Here is a 20,944-nt window from a genome sequence, read left to right on the forward strand (position 1 = left end):
TTTAAGTTGACTACTTTCAGGAATAGCTTCTTTCCCTCCACTATCAGATTTCTAAATGGTCCATGAACCCATGAACATGACATTATTATTTATTTTTTCTGCTATTTATTTATTTTTGTAAATTATAGTAATTTTTAGGTCTTGCACTATGTTATTACCACGAAGCAGCAAATTTCAAGACATACATCAGTGATAATAAGACGTGATTCTGAATTTCACATGGATCCCTCAAAACCATAAAGATGATACTTCCTATTTCCATAACTTTATTGTTGATGAAAGCAAAGTGTGCTAATTTTATTCCCGTAATACTCTTGCAAATGTTGTACTGTTCCACAAGCAGCATAATGTTAGCATCGCACACAAAGTTTCATTAGTCTTGAGGAAAGTTGCAAGACAAAATAAATGATTTTGAAGATGTAAATATAAGACCACCTATTATTGTTGGCATAAACACAAGAGGTTCTGCTTGTAGTCTCTTTAATTAGAGTTCAGGGTACATTGGGAAAGTTGCCATGGTTGTTTTATGTTCATTTTGTCTATCCTTTGATGCGCATAATGTTAACAATAGCTAACATTATGCTGGCAACTCCTTTTAACACATCCTGTTACTATATTGCATGCAAATTCGTGCATGCTCATTTCCTGAGCTAAGCTTAATCAAACCAGTTCTTCTGTGTGCCTGTCAAAATGCCAGCTATTCCTTTTTAAAGTGGAAATATGCTTGCCAGATTGCCAGCAACTTCCCTAATAAATGGATTCCTCCAAAGTTTAAAGACTAAAAAAATACTGTGTGTCAGAAAGATTAAGCTCTCTCTCACCGCTGTTTATTTCAAAACAAAGCTAGCTTTGCAATATTTCAGATGAAAGTTTCCTGACCTGAAATATTGACTGTATTTATCTCCATATATGTTGCTTGTCTTGTTGAGTTTTTCCTTTGTTTTGTGTGTTAGGTTTGCAACAATTGATTTTGAAGTACCTGGTTCATGGTGATGAGACCATATAGCAAGTTTAGTTCTACTGGCCAAGGGTTAATATGAAGGCATTTAAGTATCAAATATACCAGAGCATTAGTAGCAGGAGTAATTCTGTCAGCCCTTTAAGCTGTTTAGATAGAAATTCTGCTTTTCCACTCAATTTAGTCTCACCAGCTGGGTTATACTGGATTAATTAACTGAGTGGACATAATCAGAGTTCTAATTGTGGACTCAAATATTGTGTAACCTTATACACTGAATGGATGTGTGTGAATTAGTAATAATACAATGAACTTAAGCAGTTTGTTCATCAAAACCCTGGATAGGGTTTCTACATGGAAAATGGCCAGACTGAAACTTTCTGCTGGCTCATTTTAATAAATAGAAAGAAGAACTTCACTTCCAACCTTTGCCTGATGATCTCATGAAAACAACTGGACACATCTTCAAAGCCAAAAAATTCAAGTGCTTTAAATTTCTGATCTCAACTGGATAAAATACAAAGTAATAATTTGAACTCACATGCACTTCCTGAACATGATTGCTAAAAGTAAAAGTACCACTAACATTGGCAACATCTTATCTAGATCCAACACTTACTTTTGCAGAGAAACATGTCAATACACTACTGATAGGAATAGGAAGATAAATCTATTTTTGTGCCAGAACTTCATACAAGCCTACTGATTACTCTGATTAGAAAAAAACAGTAATTGTCATGAAGATAGGCTGCTGTATTGTGCTGCTGCATTGCCTTCTCTCACAGCTTGCATTTAACAAAACAACATAATTAAAGGGTCAGGAATTAAAGGTTATTTGAAATATAAACAACAAAATTGAAATGAAATTTCTTGTAGTTAATTTTAAAAGCTGGAAGGAGTGAAGATATTGCATTATTTGAACAGGCCATGCCTTCAACTTCAGTGTGTAGGGGTAAACAAGCTCTTGCAAATGAAGATAAAATGGTTGTGAGATCATAGCAGGTGTAATGGGGGACGGCTCCATAACCAAGCAATGTTTTAGCTTTTCAGTGACCTGTTGTCAGCAGATCAGTTTCATAGATAGTAGAATGCATTTAAAAAGGAGTATTCTTCAAAATATCTCAACAAAACTGTATCTTAAAGATCTATTTGAGATAATGGCATAAACTCATAAAAAGAATTTCTTTGCATTAACTTTAGCATGATTGTTTCGGTAATGCATTTCTCTGTCTGTGACTAGTATGCCACTGTAGCAAGCGTCTAGTCCTTAAAAGAAAATCTTCTTCTTTAATTTTAGCAGTTGTCTTAGCAAGCTCAAGTCAGGACTGGGTCTAATTAAGATTAAAAAAAAATCCTGTGCATGGTAATGGAAAAGATCAATAGCAGAGGAACCTGTAAACTCAGTAGTAAAGCTGCAACATCAACTGTCCACCAAGGCGCAGAGGGTACTGAGTCTAACAGGATAGGGTGCAGCTGCTGGAAGGCTTTAGATCATTGGTGTCCAGCAGGTGCAATGTCAGCAAGCAGCCCATCACGCTGAACTGTAAACCAAGAAATAAATAACCCATTTTTTATTAAAATCTTATATGTTCTACAGGTTACAAATTTGGCTGTGCACAAGGATAAAGACTGATGTTAAAATATAATCAAGTAACTTCATGAAATACAAACATGCAAATGTACAATTTAGGAGCAAAACTAGGCCACTTGGCTGCTCAGACTGCCCTATGTTTCAATAAGATTGTGGTTGATTCTGCTTGTATCCATTTTCCTGTGAGCCCCTGGTGATTTTCCAACCCCTTTCCTTTCAAAAATCTGTCTACCTCTGCCTTAGGATAGTCAAAGCTTGCACTGAACTTTGAGAAAGAAAGTTCCAAAGACTCTCAATGCTCCAAGAGAGAAAATATCACAACTCGTCTTTGTCTTAAATAATTGGCCCATGTTATTAAGTAGTGTTCCTTATAGGCCTATATTTCTCAGAAGGGAAAATATTTTCCCCAAATCCTACCTAACAAGATCTCTCAGGATATAATGATACATTGGTGTTTTATGCAAGATCAATAAACAGAACACTTCCAATGTCTTTAAATGATAAAGATTAATTCTTAAGACAATTGTACCATTCCCAATTAGCTTTCTAAATCTCAGTGGATACTAGACTAGCCTATCCAACATCTCCTTAACCAAAAGTCCACCCACTCCATGTACTAGTCTAGTAAATCTGCTCTGAAGCACTTCAAATGCATTTTTAGTCTTCCTTAATTAAGGAGACCAAAACTCAACACAGTATTCCAGATGTAGTCTGACCATAGCGCTATATGTCAGTATCATGACCTCCTGACTTTGATGTTCAATAAGAGTTTTGAATGTGTTTGAATGCACGAAACAACAAGTTGAACATCGGTAACTGGGAAGGTGCTGGGATTCATTATTCAGGAGCATTAAAACATTTGAAAAATCACAATACAATTAAACATATTTTCATAAAAGGAAAATCCTGGTTATGGGTTTAATAAGTTAGTGGATAACATGTACTTGGATTCTAATAAATATTGTGCCACTTAAAACGTTACTGCATTGGGTAAGAAAGCAAGATAATATTGTAGGCAATATTTTCGCATGGACATTAATTAGCCAACAAACAGGAAACACAAGGTAGGATTACTGGGCAAGCTACACTAATGGAGTGCCAGAGGGATCATTGCCAGGACTTCACTGACATAGATGAAGGGGGCCGTGTTGTATTGCACCAAAATATGTTGTTTGAGTCATGTTATTTATGGGGAGATATGCATGCTTTGGAGACAGCTCAAAGAAGGTTCTCAAGATTATGACAAATGTATGAACAGGTTGAGCCTATATTTACTGCTACTGACAGGCAGGATATAAATTGTACATAGAAGCCTGCTGTCCCACACCACCAGGCTCAGGTACAGCTACTTCCCTACAATCATCAAGTTATTGTATCCATCAGCACAACCCTAACCCTACCTCAGCAGTGGAACACTAGAGACCAACTCTTTACAAGGATGATTCCAGGAATGAAAGGGTTATCATACGAGGAATGTTTGATGGTTCTGGGTCTGTGCTCGCTGGAATTCAAAAGGATGGTGGGGGGGGGGGGATCTGATTGAAACCTTTCCAATGTTGAAAGACCTAGAGAGAGTAGATATGGAAAGAATGTTTCCCATGGTGGGAGAGACTAGGACAAGAGTGCACAGCCTCGGGGTAGAAGGGCGCCCTTTCAAAACAGATGCAGAGAAATTTCTTTAGCCAAAGGGTGGTGAATTTGTGGAATTTGTTGCCACGTGCAGCTGTGGAGGCCAGGTCGTTGGGTGTATTTAACGCAAAGATTGACAGGTTCTTGATTGGACATGGCATCAAAGGTATTGGGGATAAGGCCGGGAAGTGGGGCTGAGGAGGAGATAAAAAACAGGATCAGCCATGATTGAATGGTGGAAAAGACTCGATGGGTGAGATGTCCTAATTCTGCTCCTTTGCCTTATGGTCTTATGGTCTATGTCTTGCACTACCATGAACCTGTCTCTGATTATGGTTTTTCTGCACTCATATCCTATTTTGTATAGCCTTTTTTTTTTACTCATTGTCTTGTATAAATAATGGGTAACTTATATCCTGTGTGTTGTCTGAACCTCGGTACCTGTGATAATCTCTTGTATATCTCTCTCTACTTGTGCATTCGACAATAAACTCCTGGTCCTGCCATTCAGTGCTGGGACTCTTCGGGCCTACAAGATCAGCCTTTCCTCTTTGAGTCAGATGAGTTTGGAGCATCAGGAGACAGGAGCATCATTCAGTAATGACATTATCTTTACAAGAAATCAAGGACATACAGGGTTCGATGCAGAATGTTGACAGTTCCTTTCTCCATGCAGCTGACCCACTCATTTCCTCCAGCAGATTGTTTGTTTAAGTTTATTGTCATTGAAGTGTACACATGTATACAGCCAAATGAAACAACGTTCCTCTGGGATGAACGTTCAAAACACAGTACATATATCACATGCAGAAGATATATTAATATTAACACAATAACATTAACAGATAATTTTAAAATGCTCTATTGACGTACAAGTTGACATAAAGTGCATATAAGACATATTGTTAAGTGTTCAACAGTGTAATGCTACTGGCATTGTCATATATAATGTGTATTGGGTGGTAGCAGGGTGTCACTGGTCTCAGGGCCGGGGGAAGAAGCAATTACCCAACCCAGCGGTCTTTGCTCTCACACGGCAGTACCTTCTGCCTGATGGTGAGAGTCAAAGAGATTGTGAGATGGACGGAAGGGGTTCTGAACAATGCCAAGGGCACAGTGAATGAAGAGCTTTTGGTGTATATCCTGTATGGGGGGGTTGGGGAAGGATGTCTGTTATTCCAGATTCCAGCATCTGCCATCTGCTGCCTTTCATTTTTTTTAAACTGATGTTGCTCACAATCCTCATTCCAATATTTTCCCACACCATTGAAAAATCCTGATTCTGGTGCTTGCTTCTCTGTTACAGTTGGATTTACTGATTGCTGTTTTTCCCTTAGGACTCTGTGGTTTTCTCTCAACTAGTATATATTTTGGGCTTCCACAGAAATGCGTATTTGGAAAGTAGTTTAGAGAAATATGAGATACCATGTGCTAGTAATTCAAAAAGAGGCAGGAATGCAAACACAAATCAGATTATCTCAGTTTTGAACTTACCTGGCTAGATATTAATGTCCTTCTGAATTAGAATAATCTGTACCATTTAAAGACATTGAAATAATTCTGTTTATTGAACTAGCATCTTACATAAAGCAACAACACTACATCAGTTACAGTCCTAAATAAACAATCATAATGGCTTGGTCAATAATGTATTACTGAACTGTTTTTGTTCCTGATTGGTCTACAGCCAACATTTTAACTGTATAACTTCAAAGTGAAAGAAAGACTGTTTTCTTTATTAATTGAGGCCCTCTGTTGTGTTTGGCCATTGATGTTGCGTCCCAGATATTTATGTGATACAAAAGCCAAGGCAGTACGAAATTGAGAGCAAGCTGTTGGCCATGTAGCAGCCCACCCCTACCCCATGCAGCTGATGAATCTGAAGGAACGGCGGAGACTGAAACAATTTGGCACTAGCGACATCGCAGGCATTGCCAGTCAGCGTTGAACTCAGTGTAGGCCTGTCTTAGGAACTCCAGATTTAGATTTTCCCTTGGAGATTACCTGAGGCCTTCCCCATGAGTGGGTATACTTTAAACTTTATTGTCGCCAAACAATTGATACTAGAATGTACAATCATCATAGCGATATTTGATTCTGCGCTTCCCGCTCCCTGGATTACAAATCGATAGTAAATATTAAAAATTTAAATTATAAATCATAAATAGAAAAATGGAAAGTAAGGTAGTGCAAAAAAACCGAGATGCAGGTTTGGATATTTGGAGGATATGGCCCAGATCCGGGTCAGGATCCGTTCAGCAGTCTTATCACAGTTGGAAAGAAGCTGTTCCCAAATCGAGCCGTATGAGTCTTCAAGCTCCTGAGCCTTCTCCCGGAGGGAAGAGGGACAAAAAGTGGCTAGGTGGGTTGTGTCCTTGATTATCCTGGCAGCACTGCTCCGACAGCGTGCGGTGTAAAGTGAGTCCAAGGACGGAAGATTGGTTTGTGTGATGTGCTTCGCCGTGTTCACGATCTTCTGCAGCTTCTTCCGGTCTTGGACAGGACAACTTCCATACCAGGGTATAGCTGCAAGGTTTGAGATCAAAGCTTTCCTTCTCCTAGATAAGTTACCAACCACAGCTGACACGACCCATCTGCCGAAAGCGACTGCTTTAAAGGCGCCAGTAGCCTGCCTTTGCCTCCTCTCCTGTCAGGAGAAAAGGTTCTCTAGGGTTAGTAGCTAAGCCACACATGAAAACCAGGGGCTGGACTTGGTTATCAGAGGCTATTTGAGATGAACCCCATTGGGAGCATTTAATAGGTAGTGGGGGCCTACCATCAGTACCACCCCTGGCTAGAACAATTTCAAGGAACACTTTATTAATAAGTCTGTAGATGTTTCCAATTATTTGTTACATTGCTTGAATAACAGTAATACAGCATTAGGCAATGAGAGAGAGGAGAATTTTATTTAAATTAATTAACATTTGTCTTACAAGGGTAAACTGAATTTGTGCTTCTGACGCAGAGTGCGTGTAAGGATTTCCTGTGCAGAGATCAGCTGATACACAGAATGCTGCTCTGGGACCTACTGTTCTCATTGATCTCTGCAACTAAAATGTGCTCTGTGCTCCCAGCAGCTTAAAATTGCCCCTTGAAGTTCACATATTTGCTCAGTTATTTTATCAGTAGTACAAGTCAGAATCAGGTTTATTATCACCAACAAGTGACGTGAAATTTGTTAACTTAGCAGCAGCGGTTCAATGCAATACATAATCTAGCAAAGAGAGAAATAATAATAATAATAAATAAAATAAAACATAATAATAAACAAGCATATCAATTACATATATTGAATAGATTTTTTTAAATGTGTAAAAACAAAAATACTATATATTAAAAAAAGTGAGGTAGTGTCCAAAGATTCAATGTCCATTTAGGAATTGAATGGCAGAGGGGAAGAAGTTGTTCCTGAATCACTGAGTGTGTGCCTTCAGGCTTCTGTAACTCCTACCCAATGGTAACAGCCAGAAAAGGGCCTGCCCTGGCTGCTGGAGATGCTTATTAATGGATGCTGCCTTTCTGAGACACCGCTCCCTAAAGATGTCCTGGGTACTTTGTAGGCTAGTACCCAAGATGGAGCTGACTAGATTTACAACCTTCTGCAGCTTCTTTCGGTCCTGTTCAGTAGCCCCTCCATACCAGACAGTGATGCAGCCTGTCAGAATGCTCCCCACGGTACAACTGCAGTTAATTTTGCTGAGTGAAGAGAAAAGACTGCAGGTGTTGGAATCTGGAAGGAGAACAGATTGATGCATGGTCCCTACCCAAAACATTGACTTATACCTGTTGTCTTCACAGATGCCGATTGCCCTCTGAGTTCTACATTTTGCTTGGTAGTCAGCTTAGGGAAAACTGTTTTCTAGATCTAATTTAGTCCTAGATAGTCAAGTCAAGCAACAGTATTTCCATCAAAATTAATTTTTGATGAATGTTCTTTTTTTCTATCACAACCAAACGTCTTTAGTTGTTGCTCTTTTACATATGGAACATGAAATTCTTCAGTTTTTACAGCTATTGCCTTTTGTCCTTCCCTGTTCTTGCACGAGCACTGTTGCCCTCCTATTTCCTACTTTACATCCTAGCAGTTATCTGGGAGTCAGGAGAGCATCTGATATTCTTAGTGGATTTTAACTTTTGCTCCTCCTCAACCCGGATTCCTGAAGCCATCATGATACATACCACTGCAGCAGCAGCAGCTGTTAATGATAAAGTGTGATGTGGTTAAAGCTCGATTATCCATCATGTGCTGGAATTGCCAAATGGAAGTTAACCAAAAGTCACCCTCGCTCCTCCCTCACTGCTGTTCCTCTCATGATTCTGTCCTTCTGGCAGCCCTTTGGTACTGTCCCTCAGTCATCCTGGTCACTCTTCAAAGCTGTCCCTCCGTCATCTGATACACTCCTCTGACAACCTGGCAACTCCCTCAGTTCGAGTTTGACCTTGGAGCTAGCTCCCGCTGTTCTCCCTGAAATGTTGAATACCAAAGTGTAGTAATGCAAATATGAACCAGTCTGAATGTGGAAAGTTCAGAGGGGAAAGGTAAAAGGAAGTACGGGGCAAGAGTAACAACAAGAGTAGACTAACAATTGGCCATAAGAGGAAACTCAAATAGAAACATAGAACAGAGAAAACCTACAGCAGAATACAGGCCCTTCGGCCCACAAAGCTGTGCCGAACATGTCCCTACCTTAGAACTATCTAGGCTTTACCCATAGCCCTCTATTTTTCTAAGCTCCACATAGCCATCAGGAGTCTCTTAAAAGACCCTATCGTATCTGCCTCCACTAGCGCTGCCGGCAGCCCATTCCACACACAAATAGTAATTACAAATAATAAATGGACAATTAGATAAGCATTAATTGTCTAATTGCCCATTTATTATTTGTAATAAACAAGCTCTCATTGACTAGAAACTAGGAGATATACTATGCAAGCAGTGTATATGAGAGTGGCACAAATTCATGTTCCGAAATGAAAGTTCTAGAAGGGCAGCTGTACTTCTGTTTAAACCTTGAAGAAATGCAGGACTGCGTCCCAGTTGCTGAGGAGTATGAGGGTGGAAACAGCGGGGGAACTTGAGATAATCCTTCCAACACTCTTTCGATGCAGTAGCAGTACCAAAAGACTGAAAAACAAGTGTCAGAGAAGGATATAAACATAAATGCAGTAACCTCAGGTCTATCCGATCAAGCATGGTCATAGCGGGTCGGGGGGGAGGGTTGCTGGAACTGATAAACCAGTACACAGTTAATAGCCAGCTGGACAGGTATGGCTAAATGAAAGATTGTGCTGTGGATTTGATAAAGGCAAACACTCCTTAACTAACCTGTTTGAGTGTTTGAATATGGGTTCTCAAATGTTGCTTGATGTAGTGCCACATCATAGGTTACCTATGAGAGTAATACCATAGAAACAGGAGCAGTAGCAATAAAGATACATATTGTCTCAAGGATAGAGATGATTGTTCTTGGACTGGAGGAAATTATTTCTCCTCCTCAACCCCAGTTCCCGGCCTTCTCCCCGTAACCCTTGATGCCATGTCCAATCAAGAACCTATCAATCTCTGCCTTAAATACACCCAACGAACTGGAATCCACAGCTGCATGTGGCAACAAATTCCTCAAATTCATCACCCTTTTGCTAAAGAAATTTCTCCGCATCTCTGTTTTGAAAGGACGCCCCTCTATCCTGAGGCTGTGCCCTCTTGTCCTAGACTCTCCCACCATGGGAAACACCCTTTCCACATCTACTTTGTCTCGGCCTTTCAACATTCAATAGATCCCCCCCTCAACCTTCTGAATTCCAGCAAGTTCAGACCCATATTAATTATATTTAACATTAATTCTTCAGTACAAATGAAGCAAGGATAGCTGCTCAAATTATTATCGATAAAATGTGTACATGAATATATTTGTCAACGTACTGCAGAAAAACATGCCTCAAAATAATCCTGTAACAAACTCATATATTGAATGTAGAAGAATTTATTAATTATTTTCAGAAAATTTCTGTGTCAGTAGTTAACTCAGTGCAAAAATAACTTTTCTTTTTATACATTTGGGTGTTCGTGAGGATAGTGGGTGGTTCCAGGATGAAAATAGAGTGAGCATAATTTTAAGGTGAAAGTACAGGCAGAATGTCAGATGTTTTTAAGAATTTTACAAAGAGAGTAGTGAGTGCATGGAATGCCCTGCTAGGTTGGTGGTAGAGGCAGATACAGCAGAGACATTAAGAGACTCTTAGGTACATAGACGATAGAAAAATGGAGAGCTATGTGGGAGGGAAGGGTTAGATTGATCTTAGAGTAGGCTTAAAAGTCGACAAAGGAGTCAGAATAATTTGGAGAATGGGCAAACACTTGGCAATTTAGGGAAGTGTATGGTCATACACTTTGGTAGATGGAATAAAGGCATAGGATGGTTTCTGAACGGGGAGAAAATTCAAAACTCCAAGGTGCAAAGGGACTTTCTTGCCCACTGTCCTAATCTGTCTAAGTCCTTCTGCATCCTACCTGTTTCCTCAGCACTATCTGCCCCTCCACCAACCTTCGTATCATCTGCAACTTGGCAACAAAGCCATCTATTCCATCAGCTAAATCATTTATATACAGTATAAAAAGAAGTGGTCCCAACACTGACCCCTGTGGAACACCACTAATCTCTGGCAGCCAACCATAAAAGGATCTTTTAGTTCCCACTCACTGCTTCCTACCAATCAGCCAATGCACTAACCATGTTAGTAACTTTCCTGTAATACCATGGGCTTTTAACTTGGTAAGCAGCCTCATGTGTGGTACCTTGTCAAAGGCCTTCTGAAAGTCTAGATATATAATATCTACTGCATCCCTTTTATCTATCCTACTTATAATCTCCTCAAAGAATTCCAATAGGTTCATCAGGCAGGATATTCCCTGAAGGAAACCATGCTGACATTGTAAACAACAGGAATTCTGCAGATGCTGGAAATTCAAACAACACACATCAAAGTTGCTGGTGAATGCAGCAGGCCAGGCAGCATCTCTAATCTCAAACATCGTCTTATCTTGCCCTATGTCACCAAGCACTCCATCACCTCATCCTTAACAATTGACGCTAACATCTTCCCAACCACTGAGGTCAAGCTAACTGGTTTATAATTTCCTTTCTTCTGCTTTCCTCCTTTCTTAAAGAGTGGAGTGACATTTGCAATTTTCCTGTCCTCTGTCATCATGCCAGAGTCCAGTGATTTTTGAAAGATCATTTCTAATGCCACCACAATCTCTAACGTTACCTCTTTCAGAACCTGAGGGCCAGTTCATCAGTTCTGGGTGACTTATGTACCTTTAGGCCTTTCAGCTTTTTGAGCACCTTCTCTTTTGTAATAGTAACTCCACCCACTTCTCTTCCTTCACACACTACAACATCAGGCATACTGCTAGTGTCTTCCACAGTGAAGATTCATGCAAAATATTCATTTAGTTCATCAGCCATCTCCTTGTCCCCACTCATTATTTCTCCTGCCTCATTTTCTAGCGGTCCACGATTCAGTAATGGCTACAATATCATACCTGGCAATCTGTAATAGTGTAACAAGATCATCCACCTTATTTCTTATACTACATGCATTTAGATACAATACATTGAGTACTGTATTTGCATCTCTAATGTTTTGATACTCAGCCTGTTGGCTGCAATTAAGCCTACCCTTCCTGACAGACTGATTGCATGCTGTCTTTTCTTTTTTACCATCCGTCCTATCTTGAGTCCTTTCACTCTGGTTCCCACCCCCCTGCCAAATTAGTTTAAACCTTCCCCAGCAACTCTAGCAAACCTGCCCATGAGAATATCGATCCTCCTTGGGTTCAGGTGCAACAGGTCATACATCCCCCAGAAGAGATCTCAATTATCCAAGAACCTGAAGCTCTGCCCCCTGCACCAGCTTCTCAGCCACACATTTATCTGCCATATCATCCTGTTTCTACCCTCAATGGCGCGTGGCGGAAGCAACAATCCAGAAATTACTACGTAGGACGTCCTGCTTCTCAGCTTTCTACTTAGCTCTGTAAAATTTCTCTTCAGGACCTCTTTGCTTTTCCTTCCTATGTTATTTGTACCAATTTGTGCTAAGACATCTGGCTGCTGTCCCTCCCTCTCTAAAATGTTGCAGACACGATCTGTTATGTCCCTGACCCTGGCACCTGGGAGTCAACATACAATCCGGGTGTCCCATTCACATCCACAGAATCTCCTATCTGTTCTCCTCATAAGAACATAAGAAATAGGAGCAGGAGTAGGCCATCCAGCCCATCGAGCCTGCCCTGCCATTAAATAAACTCATGGCTGATCTGTCCGTAAACTGAAATCCATCTACCTGCCTTTTCCCCATAATCCTTAATTCCTTTACTGTGTAAAAACTGGTTTAACTGTTTCTTAAATATATTTAGTGAGGAAGCCTTGACTGCTTCCCTGGGCAGAGAATTCCACAGATTCACCACTCTCTGGGAAAAACGGTTTCTCCTCATCTTCATCCTAAATCTTCTCCCCTGAATCTTAAGGCAATATCCCCTGGTTCTAGTCTCACCTACCAATGGAAACAACTTTCCTACTTCTATCTTATCTATCCCTGTCAAAATTTTGTATGTTTCTATAAGATCCTCTCTCATTCTTCTGAACTCCAGAGAGTATAGTCCCAGGCCACTCAATCTCTCTTCATAGGATAACCCTTTCATCTCTGGAATCAACCTGGTGAACCTCCTCTGCATTGCCTCCAAAGCCAGTATGTCCTTCCTCAAGTATGGAGACCAGAACCGCACACAGTACTCCGGGTGCGGCCTCGTATAGTTGCAGCATGCCCTCCCTGCTCTTGAATTCAATCCCTCTCTATTAAGTCCCCCATCACTACTGCTCCTTTCTTCTCTCTTTTTCCCTTCTGCATCACGGACCCATGCTCAGTGCCTGTAAACTGGTTGCTGTGGCATTCTCCTGAAGGGGGGAGGGAGTGTTATCCACTACAAAAATATCCAAAAGGTATTTTTGAGGGGAATGGCCACAGGTGTGCTCTGTTCCAACTGCCATTTCCGTTTCTCCTGACAGTCACCCAGCTACTCGCCTCCTGCAACTTCAGGGCGACTAGTCCCTGTAGGTTTGATCAATTATCTCCTCACTCTCCCGTACAAGCCAAAGGTCATCCAGTTGCTGCTCCAAATCTCTAACACGATCTTCAGAGAGCTGCAGCCCGATGCACTTCGCGCAGATGTAGTTCCCCAGGAAACTCTGGGTCTCCCAGTTCTCCAACATCCAGCACAAAGAACACACCACTGCCATTTAAGTGGTACAATTAGAGAGAAAAAAAAAACTAAAAGGAAACCTTTACACAGAGCCGACGCCTCTTCCGAGCCAAAGCCTATTGCCTCTACTCTTGCCACTGGCCTACTCCCACCAATGGCCGCTCTGCTTATCCCTTCTGTACTTTTATTTTGTTCGTAGAGCTCTGCTGATGCCGCTGATAGGCCCTGTACAGCCCTGTACAGTGGTGTGCGGTGACATTGGAAGTGGCCAAGAGGAGGTTCATGTGAATAATTCCAGGCACGGCAGGGTTAATGTATGAGAAGCGTTTGACGACTCTGGAGCTGTACTCATGGAGTTTAGTAGAATGAGGGGGATCTCATTCAAATCTACTGAATACTGAAATTCCTAGAATGGGTGAATGTGGAGAGGATGTTTCCTATACTGGCTGAGTCTAGAACCAGAGGGCGCAGCAGGAGGAATTTATTTAACCAGAGGGCAATGAATCTGTGGGATTCATGGATTGCCACGGATGGCTGTGGAGACCAAGTCACTAAGTATATTTAAAGCATAGTTTGAAAGGTTCTTGATTAGTCAGGGCATCAAAGATTATGGGGAGAAGGCAGGATAATAGGTTTGAGAGGGATAATAAATCAGCCTCGATGGAATGATGGAATAGATTCGAAGGGCCGAATGGCCTAATTCTGCTTCTATGTCTTATGGTCATTTGGCACAACATTTTGGGTTGAGGGACCTGTACTGTGTTTTAATCCTCTATGTTCTATGATATTTCAAATGACATTTCAGTAAATATTATTGAAGAAATTATAGGAAAGATATTGAAATGGGTGGAGCATTGGCTGATAGGCAGAAAGTAAAGGGTGGGAATAAAGGGATCCTATTCTGATTGGTTGCCGGTTACTAGTGGTGTTCCGCAGGGGTCGGTGTTGGGGCCGCTTCTTTTTACGATGTATATCGATGATTTGGATTATGGATTAAATGGTTTTGTGGCTAAGTTTGCAGATGATACCAAGGTAGGTGGAGGAGCAGGAAATGTTGAAGAAACAGAAAGGTTGCAGAGAGACTTAGTCAGTTTAGGAGAGTGGGCAAAGAAATGGCAGATGAGATACAATGTTGACAAGTGTACAGTTGTACATTTCGGAAGAAGAAATAATCGGGCAGATCATTATTTAGATGGGGAGAAAATTCAAAAATAGGAAGTGCAAAGGGACTTGGGGGTCCTCGTGCAGGATACCCTGAAGGTTAACCACCAAGTTGGATTGGCGGTAAGGAAAGCGAACGCTATGTTGGCATTCATTTCAAGAGGAATAGTGTATAAAAGTAAGGAGGTGTTGATGAGGCTCTATGGGGCATTAGTGAGACCTCATTTGGAATACTGTGTGCAGTTTTGGGCCCACTATCTTAGAAAGGATGTACTGATGTTGGAGAGAGTTCAGAGAAGATTTACGAGGATGATTCCTGGAATGCAGGGGCTAACATATGAGGAGCGTTTGTCGGCTCTTGGACTGTATTCATTAGAGTATAGAAGAATGAGAGGGGATCTCATAGAAACATTTCGAATGTTGAAAGGGTTGGACAGAGTAGATGTGGAAACGTTGTTTCCCTTGGTGGGTGAGTCCAGGACAAGAGGCCATAGTCTTAGAATTAGAGGTAACCAGTTAAAACAGAGATGAGGAGAAATTTTTTTTGCCAGAGAGTCGTGGATTTGCGGAATTCGTTGCCACATACAGCTGTGGAGGCCGGATCATTGAGGGTGTTTAAGGAGGAGATATTGACAGGTATCTAATTAGTCAGGGTATCAAGGGATATGGAGAAAAAGCCGGAAATTGGAACTAGATGGGTGAATAGTTTAGCTCGTGGGGGAGCTGCGGAGCAGACTCAATGGGCTGAATGGCCTACTTCTGCTCCTTTGTCTTGTGATCTTCTGAAATAGAAGCATCTCTATAATCATCTGTAGAACACATCTAAATATAGAAATGTAAATTGTCAGTGTTAAAATAATCTCCAGCGAGTGGTTCAGAAATCAAACTGTGAGAGGAGCCCAGCAGGTCAGACATAAAGGGATAGTCAGCACCTTGGGTTAAAACTGAAAGATTGATTCTGCTTTTACAAATGCTGTCTGACAGGAGGCTGAGGGGTTTGCTTCCTAGCTACCAAATCGTGGCACTCAGACACGTTGGGCCTAGTGAGTTCCTGCTCACCCACCTGAGAATATCTAATGGTGGAATGTTCCTCAAGCAACCTGCCATGGGAGCTCATTTCTGCTTTCTGATGACAGTCTACATCAGAGATGAAGCCTGCACTCAATGAACCATACTCTGCAGTCAATAGCACTGAGACAGGACACCCTGAAGCCTTCTTCATCTCTGCCAGTGACTTCAACCAGGCCAACTTCGAGAGTTGTTGCCAAAATATTATCAGCATGTCTCCTGACCCAAACACCCTTGACAATTATGATTGCTACATGAGCATCTAAGTGTCTTTGGAGCCACTGAACCTCCCACCTCCCTCTGCAACCCTGTCCATACAGCAAGTCAGAGCACCAGGCTGTGCCCCTTCATCCCGCGTTCAAACAGAAGCTGAAAAGTGAGTGAGGCTCCAGTACAGAAGGTACTATAGTGCTAGTCTGAGGAAACAGTTAAACTTCTGCATGACTGTTTTGAATTGATAGAGTGGTCTCTTTCAAAAACTCAGCAGCCAGCCTAGGTGAGAATGTCACTGCCATCAAGGACCTCATCAGTAAGTGTGTTGAGGACTGTGTGTCAAGGAGGACAATACGGGTGTTCCTAAACTGGAAATCATTGATGAACCAGAATATCCATTCCCTACAGATGTCTAGGGCTGCAGCATTGAAATCAGGTGAGTCTGAGCTTTACAAGAAATTGAGGATATGATCTCCATAAAGTTATCAGGGATGCCAAGAAACAGTTGCGGTCCAAAATCAAGTCCCAGGCTAGCCGTCAGTTGTGGCAAGGATTAATTGCTATAATAGACTACAAATCAAAGTCTGGCAGCATCACCAACAATGGTAATAGCTTCTCTATGAAATTAACACATTCACTACATGTTTAGAACTCTTCCAGAGAACAAACCGCGGTAAGCATGTCACCCAGACAGGGTCCCTGGCTTTGTCCTTAGCTCCAGCACAGATAGCTGGCAGGGTATTTTCAGACATTTTAAATATCTCCCTGCTTCAATCAGAGGTTCCCATCTGCTTTAAAAAGACTACCATCTTCCCAGTGTCTATGAAAAGCAAGGTCATGTGCCTTAATAACTATCGCCTGGTGGCTCTGACATCCACCCACCATCATGAAGTGCTTAAAGAGGCCAGGAATGGCACACATTAACTCCAGCCTCCCAGCCAACCTCACCCCATTGTAGTTCACTTATGACTGAGACTCATCTTTAGCCTACATTCATCTCGAGCATCTGAACAGTAAAGACACCTACAGTTGACTATTAGTTATTGACCACAGCTCAGCCTCAATACAATAATTCCAAGCAAATTCATCTGAAACCTTCTAGACCTAGAACTCACCATCTCCCTTTGAAAAGAGATCATTCACTTCTTGATCAACAGAACATAATCAGAAAGGATAGGCAGAAACCTCCATGATGTTTGTCCTCAACACCAGTGTCCTACAGGACTGTCTCCTCAGCTCCCTAATCTGCTCACTGTGCACTCACAACTGTGTGGCCAGATTCTACTCTAGCTCCTTTTACAAGTTTGTATATGATACCAGTGTAGTAGGCCATATTTCAAATAATGAGGGGTCGGAGAAAAGGCCATGGTGTCATATCAGCAACCTTTCCTTTCATATGAGCAGTACAAAAGACCCAGTCATTGAATGGACACAAGGAGTCATAGTACATACTCCTGTTTACAACAATGGTGCAGAATTGAGAGGATTGATAACTTCAAGTTCCTCAGAGCAAACATCACAATTGCCTGTCCTGGTTCAACCAAACAGACACCATGACCAAGAAGGTTTACCAATGTCTCTACTTCCTTAGATGGCTAAAGAAATTTGGTATCCCCCTTGACTCTCGTCAATCTTTATTAATGAATCATAGAACGTATCATATCTAGATGCATCAGAGCTTGGCTCAAATCCAATTTCAAGTTTGGATTATTGTCATTGGACCATACACGTGTATAGTGCTAAATGAAACAACATTCCTCCAGAGCAAGGTACACAACATAGCACATATAACTCACACACACACACAATACATAAAGTAATACTACACAATAAAATAACAAATAATTAGATGCCTTCATGACACAAGTTTAAAAAAGTAAGCATAATTATGCTACTGGGGCTTCACACGTGATAAAACATGGGTGGAAGCAAGGAGTTCAGCAGTCTTACAGCCAGAGGAAGAAGCTGTTTTCCATTCTAACAGTTCTTCTCAATATGCTTCTGTACTTCCTGCCCAATAGTAGAAGATCAAAGAGATGTTTGGACAGACTGGAGGGATTATTGATGATGCTAAGAGCCCTGGATTAATATCTCTGTTGGGTGGAAGAGAGACCCCGATAATCCTCTCAGCAGTCCTCACAATCCTTTGAAGGGACTTGCGGTCCAACGCCTTGCAATTCCCCTACCAGGTGGTCAGGACACTCCCAATTGTGTTCCTGTAAAAATTGGTTAGAATGGGGGTGGGAGGGGGTGCAGGAGCCTGACGTGCCTCAACCTCCTCAGGAAGTGGAGACACCACTGTGCACTCTAGACAAAAGCGGTGGTGTTGAGGGACCATGTCAGATCAACCATCATGTGTACTCCCTGAAACTTGGTGTTCCTAACTCTCTCCATGGAGGAGCCATATATGTGCAGCGAGGAGTGGTCAGTCTCATTTTCCTAAATCCACCAATCATTTCTTTGGTCTTATCCATGTTGAAACACAAATTGTTGTGCTCACGCTATCCTACCAGCCTGACCATCTCCCCTCTGTATGACACCTTTTCATCATTGTTGTTCTTCAGGCCAACCACTGTTGTGTCATCAGTGAACTTGATCTAGCAGTTTACTGGACCTACCAGTGCAGTCAAGCTCTGCCCATGACCATGAGAAACTTCAAAGAGTTGTGGAGACAGCTTAGCACATCATGGAGACCAGCCTCCTCTCCATGGACTCTGTCTACCCTTCTCACTGCCTTGGTAAAGCAGACAGCATAAACAAAGACCCAGCCATCCTGGACAACCTCTTTTCTCCCTCCTCCCATTGGGCAAAACATACAAAAGTCTGAAGGCATCCACCGCCAGGCTTCTATCCTACTGTTCTAAGACTATTGAACAGTTCCCTAGTATGATGAAATGGATTCCTGACCACATAATCTACCTTGTTTTCCCCTTGCACCAATTTCTGCCCTGCACTGTAACTGTTATACTTTATTCTGTGCCCTGTTAAGTAGGTGCTTTGTGGAATACTGTGAATGATTCTCTCCAAATCTATTTTCAATGATTCTCAAACTTACATAGGACTTCAATGGGTTAATATTTCACAGGATTTTGGGGCAAAATAATGGAAGTAGGAAATTCTAAAGAACTAGGATAGATACAAGGGACGGAATGTCCTTTGTCAAGGCTGCAGGAAGATATGATACTAAAGCATAGCCTGGCCAATTTTGAAAGCTCAATCAGAATGTTTAATTAAGTATTCTAAGGGAAAAATGTTTTCTTGAACTCTACAACATTCCAAAGAACAGCCTGGTCAATACACATCAATATCATAAAACTTCATTTAAGCACTTTAGTGCTTTGCAGTTTTTAAATGAATTTCAATCAATTTGGTTTCCTGTTTAACTAGGAATCTGTTGTAGGCAAGCAAGAAGATTGAAGTTCATTTCAAATGGCATTAAAATATCTTTTCCATGTGACTCCTTTACCAGTGGCACTTATTGTCAAAAGATGAAGTTGAGACTTGGTATATTATTCAACATATTCAACTTGATTAAGAACAGGAAATGTTTTTGTTACCTTTCTAGGCAAACTATTTATTACAGTTACATCTGACACATGTCATTTATATGACAGTTTTAATGATCTTGGAATTATCAGCTTTTTTGTTTTGGAAGTCAGGAGAAAATTATTAAGCAGTAACTATAATTGCAGGTATCTGCTTTGCATGAAGGCTTTTGTTGAGCTTGTTAACTTGGCAAGCACAAAAATAGTCAAAACCAAGAACAATTCTTTTATCTGTTGAAAATGTATGAATGTTTTAGGATGAGAAGTAGAATAAAACAGTTCATTCATCACCTCCCATGTGACAATACCCACCTGCTATTAAAACCAAATTAAAAACTTTCCAGCAAAGGTTCTTTATAAAAGGATTACCCTATGGCATCAGTTGAGAACGATGAGGTATTTTCCAACATGGAAACTAAATACTCTGATGTGGAGATTTGAAATTAAGACAGCAAATGCTGAAAAATACTCAGAAGGACATGCAGCATTTACAGGAATAAAAGTGTTTTTCAGGTCACAGAGTCACAGTGTTATACAGCACAGAAATTGGCCCGTCTGCCCAATTCAACTATACTGACCAAATTGCCTACTTGAGCTAGTCCCATTTGTCTGTGTAAAAGACTATTCAGCATTCATTAGGCTCCCATGTGATTCTATAAACTTCTGTAAAGGTAACCCCTCAGCCTTCTTTACTGAAGGAAAACATCCCAGCCTATCAAGTGTCTCCCAAGATCTCAAGCGCTCCAGACCCAGAAACATCCTTGTCAATCTTTTCAGCATATCTACAAACGTAGTTTAATCATGTCTTTCCCATGGTGTGGCAACTAGAACTGTACAGAAAACTGTGAGTGTAACATGATGCCCTAGTTGTTGTACTTAATACCCCTACTGATAAAGGCAAACAGGCCATACACCTTCTTCACCCACTATTTAACTTAACACTTTCAGAGAACTATGTTCTTGTACCCTGAGGTCTCTCTGTTCTACAACACTCCCCATGGTTCTGCTATTCTGTCTATATCCTGTCCTCTTTTAACTCCGCAGACACTGACTGACCTGTTCAGTATTGCAAGTGTTATTCAGGTTTGACTTATTACAGCAAGGATTATGGATTCTTTCTATATTCTTACTATCTTTCATCGTAAGTTCCCAGAATTTGGGTTTAAACTTGAGAGTGGTTAACAATTATTTTTGTTTATACGTTAGTGAGTGGTGGGAAATGGCACTGTTCATTAGTTTGATATCTGTCGCACCATCAAAAAGATTTTTGTCAAGTGGCGTTCTGAATTCATCACAAAAAAAGCAAAAATATGCTCCTATTTGCTCTTCCCGCTGGGGGTAAAAAACATGTTCTGAGATATTTCATTCCCATAAATATTTTCAAAGAACAATGGGTTTTAACTTATAAAGCTTGTTCATTAGGCACCTTTCCTCTTCCAGCATCAATAAGGTGTGTTGTAATATAGACAATAAGGTAAGTATTTTTAATCAGTTATTTCAGAAGAATGTGA

At 41.0% G+C, this 20,944-nt stretch overlaps 1 protein-coding gene and 1 long non-coding RNA gene across 4 annotated transcripts in view; one reads left to right on the forward strand and one right to left on the reverse strand.

Moving 5' to 3' along the window:
* The window catches only part of LOC140195467 (voltage-dependent L-type calcium channel subunit beta-2-like), a 331,456-nt gene that overhangs the window by 129,804 nt on the left and 180,708 nt on the right, over nucleotides 1–20,944 (forward strand). The window lies entirely within an intron of this gene.
* Nucleotides 1–20,944, reverse strand: part of LOC140195469 (uncharacterized) — a 61,645-nt gene that overhangs the window by 504 nt on the left and 40,197 nt on the right. The gene's annotated exons all lie outside the window — the stretch shown is intronic.

This window comes from Mobula birostris, chromosome 3 (genome assembly GCF_030028105.1).
Source record: "Mobula birostris isolate sMobBir1 chromosome 3, sMobBir1.hap1, whole genome shotgun sequence".
NCBI lineage: Eukaryota > Metazoa > Chordata > Chondrichthyes > Myliobatiformes > Myliobatidae > Mobula > Mobula birostris.